Here is a 5769-nt window from a genome sequence, read left to right on the forward strand (position 1 = left end):
CAAAGCAAGAACATATTCAAGCAATGATTGAAATAACATCTGCATTGACCGACTCAGAATTTAATGATCGAGAAGGCTGCAATGATGCAAAGGCAATGTGGACTAAGCTCATATCAGTATATGCAGGAGATGAACATGTTCAAAGAGAAAAAGTGGATAGTCTAAGAGGACAACTTGAATCTATGAGGATGAATGAAGGTGAGAACATAACTCAGTACAGTACAAGACTAAAGGAGATTGTAAATCAAATCAAAGGAGCAGGAGGAACTATTGAAGAAAAGGATGTAACAAGTAAGTTGTTAAGAACCCTTCTACCTGCCTATGCAATCCAAGTCTCTGCAATCAATGAATTGAGGTCTGTACCCAATATGCTAGTTTCTTTAGATGCTACTATTGGTAAGCTACATGCATTTGAGTTAAGTAATTTTGATAACAGTGGGTCATTGGTAAATAAAGTTGAATCTGCATTCAGTTCTTTTCATATCGATGAAACTAATGATTACAATGATAGAAATTATAAGTACTCTGAAGGGAATCATAGTGGAGCAAGTGAAAGATTTCGCAAAAACATGGAAGAGGTACACAAACTGTATGAGGAAATCAGAAAGCAAGAAGAGTTTGAAGCACTATTAGCTAGAAGGCTACCGAGAAGAAAAGGTAAGTATAAAGGAAAGCTACCTTTAAAATGTTTCAACTAAGATAAGATAGGACATATGGCTTCTAACTGTCCTAACAAAGAATCTAGTGAAAAGAGAGATTACCGAGATGACAGATAGAAAGATAATCATTACAGAGGACACCGAGATTTTAGGAGAAGAGATAAAAAGACATGCCTGATAGCTGATGAAGAATCTAATGATGATAAATCAGATGAGACTGATACAGAGGAAGTTGTTTATGTGGCTATAAAGGATGGATCAGATGAAGAAAGGTATGAAGAAAAAGCCCTAATATCTCACATAAACACTAATGATTCTTGGATTATAGATAGTGGATGCTCACATCATATGACATGAGATAAACACAAGTTTGTTATGTTAGAAGATTATGATGGAGGCTATGTTAGATTTGGTAATGATGCACCATGTCCGGTAAGAGGTAAAGGATCCATAACACTTCTTGATAATGCAAGATGCAATGATGTTTATTGGGTTGAAGGTTTGAAATACAATTTGTTGAGTGTAGCATAGCTAAACAACACAGGTTACCGAATAGAATTTCAGAAAGGAATTGTCAAAGTTCATGACAAGAATGGAAAGTTAGCTACTACCGGGACACAAACAAAAGGTAACACATTTCACCTCGATTCAACTCGGAATAAGTGTTTGCATGCAAAGATAGATGATACTTGGTTATGGCATAAAAGGTTTTGTCATGTTAATTTTGATAATCTGATCAAAATAAGTAAGAAGCACCGAGTAAGAGGTCTACCAAATCTTGAAAAACCTGAGAATGTTATGTGCTGAGGATGCCAGATGGGTAAGATGACAAGACCAAACTTTACAAGTAAGTCCTACACTTGTAAGGGAATTTTAGATCTTGTGCACACTGATCTTTGTGGTCCTATGAAAGTTCAGAGTTTTTGTGGTGATAAGTATTTCATATTATTTGTGGATGAATATTCAAGGATGATGTCAGTAATGTTTTTAAAAGAAAAATCAGAAGCTTTTCAAATGTTTAAATGGTACAAGGCTAGAGTTGAAAATGAAACAGGAAGACAACTGAAATGTCTCAGATCAAATAGAGGAGGAGAGTTTACTTCTGATGAGTTCAATCTATTTTGCAATGATCATGGTATAAAAAGACAAGTCTCTGCACCAAGGACTCCATAGCAGAATGGGATAGCTAAGAGAAGGAACATATCTATTGTGGATTGTGCTAGAACACTAATGATTGAGAAGAAGGTTCCACAAACATTTTGGAGAGAAGCAATAAGCATAGCTGTTTACACCTTGAACCAAGTTCAATTGAAGAAAGGTACTTTGAAGACACCTTATGAGATCTGGTATGATAAGAAACCTAATGTTAGTTATTTTAAAATCTTTGGGAGTAAATGCTATGTTCATAAAGATGATAGAAATGGTAAGTTTGATCAGAAAAGTGAAGAAGGAATATTTCTAGGTTATTCTTCTAGAAGCAAAGCATCTAAATGTCTGATCAAATCATCTAACAAAATAGTAGAAAGTGCAAATGTGAAAATTGATGAACTTGCAGAAAGAAATGATGAAGGTAATTCCAAAGAACCAGAAGACTATGATGAATTTGTCTATGTGCAAACGAGAAGTCCTACCGAGATAACTATTGAAGAAAATGAAAGAAATATCCAATTACTGAGTGATGAAGAAGATCATACAGAGCCTACCAAGCCTGTATTAGCCAAGTATGTCAGAAGAAATCATGCACCAAGTCAGATTATAGGAGATAAGGATGATCCAGTGATGACAAGGAACAAACTGAGATAGAACACATGTTTGATATCTGAATTTGAATCGAGAATAGTGAAAGAGGCATTTAACAGTGAAGATTGGATAAATGCTATGACAGAAGAGATTGATCAAATCAAGAAGAATGACACATGGACACTGGTCCCAAGATCGAAGGACAAAAATGTAATCGGTACAAAGTGGATCTTTAGAAACAAGCTAAATGAAAAAGGTGAGGTCATTCAGAACAAAGCAAGACTAGTTTGCAAAGGTTATGCCCAAGAAGAAGGAATTGATTATGGTGAGACTTTTGCACCTATGGAAAGACTTGAAGGAGTAAGAACATTGTTGGAATATGCTGCTTACAAGAATTTCAAGGTATATCAAATGGATGTCAAATCTGCATTTCTGAATGGTATGTTAGAAGAAGAAGTTTTCATTGAACAACCTGAAGGATTTGTTGAAGGAGAAAATAAAGATCAGGTATGTAAGTTGAACAAAGCTTTATATGGTTTGAAAAAAGCACCAAGAGCATGGTATGAAAGATTGCACTCTTATTTGATTAAGATTGGTTTTATAAGGACAAGTGAGAACAACAACATGTACATGAAGAATGATGAAAATGGAATACTAATTCAGCCATATTTGTTGTTGATATTATATTTTGTGGAAATGACTCTTTATGCAAGAACTTTGGAAATGAAATGAGCAAAGAATTTGAGATGTCATTAATCGATGAGATAAAGTATTTAATAGGTTTACAGATACTGCAAACGAAAAATGAGATTTTCATTACCCAATCCAAGTACATAAAGGAAATCTTGAAGATATTTGGAATGGAGGATTAAAAACCAGTAAGTACTCCTATGACTACCAACTGTAAACTATCAAAGAATGATGAATCTGCATCTGTTGATGAAACACTTTACCGATCTATGATTGGAAAGTTGCAATATGTTGTTCACAGCAGGCCAGATATAGCACATGCAGTAGGTATTGTTGCAAGATTTTCTGCAGATCCTAAGGAAACACACATGATGGCAATCAAAAGAATTTTCAGATACTTAAAAGGCACTGAAGATTATGGCTTAGTATATAAAAAAGGAAATGATTTTAATTTAAAATTTTATACTGATGCTAATTGGGCAGGCAACATTGATGACAGGAAAAGCACAAGTGGAGGAGCTTTCTTTTTAGGATAAAGACTACTGAGTTGGCTTAGCAAGAAACAAGGATGTGTTTCTTAGTCAACAACAGAAGCTGAATATGTTGCTGCAGCACTGAATTGTACCAACATTGCATGGATCAAACAACTGTTAGAAGGTATAGATGAGAAAGTTACCGAGACTGTAACTATATTCTATGATAACATTAGTGCCATTAATATTTCAAAGAATCTTGTTATGCACTCTAAGACAAAGCACGTATCTATCAAATATCATTATCTTAGAGAAGAAGCTCAAGTGAAGAAAGTGGTGTTGGAATATGTTAGCACAAAGGAGCAAATAGTAGATATCTTCACCAAGCCACTACCAAAGGACACTTTTGAATATCTCAGAAGTAAGTTAGGGGTCCTACCCCTATCTTCTACTCACTGACCGAGTTCAGTGAAAGCATCAATCCGATGACTCTCTTGAATATCTTTTGGGAGTTGATGCTGGAGTTATACACTTTAGAAGGTTTTCTAAAAGTGTACTGGAATTAATACTGGAATAATACAGAGAATTATACAGGGAACAGGAATTGAAGACAAATGCTTTGACCGAGACTCAGTTGATACACAACAGCAGGAAATAACTTCTTACAAATAGAAATTATGTTTTAGTTCTTTTCTTTTTGGCATTGTTGTCAAAGAGGGAGAAGACCTACCAAGGGGGAGAAGACTAATGTATGGAGAAGACTGAGAGAAGACTAAAGATTGAAATAAAGACTAAAAACAGAGGAGAAGTCTAATGTATGGGGGAGAGCATTTCAACATTTTAGAATCATAGCAATCAGAATCTTTTAAAGGTCAAATCAATTGGTTTTGCCATCAATGCCAAAGGGGGAGATTGTTGTCAATATTACAGTATAACAGACAATGAAAGATTGTTGACATTTCAATAAGGATATTGAGAAGGTTGTTGATGATTATGGACATAACTGATTAAAGATGTTTTACTATCTTGATATTATTATTTTGTCATTGATGTCAAGAAATTGATTTTCTAATTCAGTATGATGTTGCCATATCTTGAGAAGTATGATATGAAGTTTATAAAGAAGTCGGTAAAAGGCACATGAAAGAATATGATGAATAAAGGGATGAATAAGGTATTCAATGGGCAACTACTACCAAGTCAGACAATGATGAGATCATGATGTTTTAGATTGTTTTAACATCATACATATGTTGTAAAATGCAAAGGTTAATACTATACTATGTTACTAGGCAAAGAACCTAGTCGATAAACCCTAAGGTTATTGCTATCGGTTAATGAAGGTAGAATGTCTATCGAGTGAAGTTTAGTATTTACCGAGTTAGAACTGAGCTATAACAGAATGCATTAAATGTTTACATGTGATATTTAATGAAAGATGCTGATGAGCTGGAGCAAATCAATGATTGGTAAGCCATAGAATAAGTTTGTTAATGAATCTAAGGCAATGGAAAGTCGGCATGAAGATCTACAGCTCAGATTGAACCGCAATACCCTAACACAAGTTCCAAGGTGACAATGCAAGTTCCAAGGTAGGGTAAAACATTTTCAGATTGAAGGATACATTGAACCTAGACAAGATTGAAGATATGATGGCTATGATTGATTATGGGAAATGTGATCAATGAGATTAAGTGGTTAGAAGATTGTTTATAAATAGGAAACTGTTGATAAACAATGTATGCGGGCAAGTGTATGCACAGGAATGCTACATAGTGATCACCGAGCATAGAAGCTTGAAGACCTGTTAGAATAATAGAGTATAGATGCCCAGCTGATAGACAAGATTAGTTCTATGTCTAGATTGTATTGAACAAATAGGAATTTGCTTTAGCATTTTAGATGTGAAGTTGCAGATAGATTTTTATTACTGTTATTTTGTGAAAGTGACAGAAAATCTCTTAACCAAGTGGACTTAATAGTCTTATATGTAAATCCTCTAGCAAGGTGACATTTTGATTGAGTGTTTGAAATCCTTTGATAAGGTCACTTTCAACAAAGTGAAGATACTAATAGATCTGAGGGAAATCCCTTAACCGGGTCACATCTAGCAATGTGTTTGTAATCTTTAACAGACTTCAGTTCTCTACCGGTAAACCCTGTCTTCCAGTAAACCAAATCACTTAGATGACAAAACAAAACATCAG

The sequence above is a fragment of the Cryptomeria japonica genome, chromosome 6, assembly GCF_030272615.1.
Source record: "Cryptomeria japonica chromosome 6, Sugi_1.0, whole genome shotgun sequence".
Taxonomy (NCBI): Eukaryota; Viridiplantae; Streptophyta; class Pinopsida; order Cupressales; family Cupressaceae; genus Cryptomeria; species Cryptomeria japonica.